Here is a 280-nt window from a genome sequence, read left to right as displayed (position 1 = left end):
ACACACACACACACACACACACATATATATATATATATATATATGCATGAAAACGTCTCAGGTTACTTATGTAACTAACCATGGTTCCCTGATTAGAGAACGAGACACTGCGTCCTCTAGGGGTCACTATGTGGAACGCCTCGCCGTGACCCGTGTCTGAAACATACATTGAAAAAACCCCAACTCGTTGGCCGGCGACAGCCATGACGTCACTACCAGTGTGACTATAGTATAAATAGGCGCCGGGAGCTACACATCATTCACTTCTTCGTCTGAAGCT

Source organism: Sinocyclocheilus grahami, unplaced genomic scaffold, assembly GCF_001515645.1.
Source record: "Sinocyclocheilus grahami isolate Dianchi unplaced genomic scaffold, SAMN03320097.WGS_v1.1 scaffold786.1, whole genome shotgun sequence".
Taxonomy (NCBI): Eukaryota; Metazoa; Chordata; class Actinopteri; order Cypriniformes; family Cyprinidae; genus Sinocyclocheilus; species Sinocyclocheilus grahami.
This window is presented reverse-complemented; position numbering follows the sequence as displayed.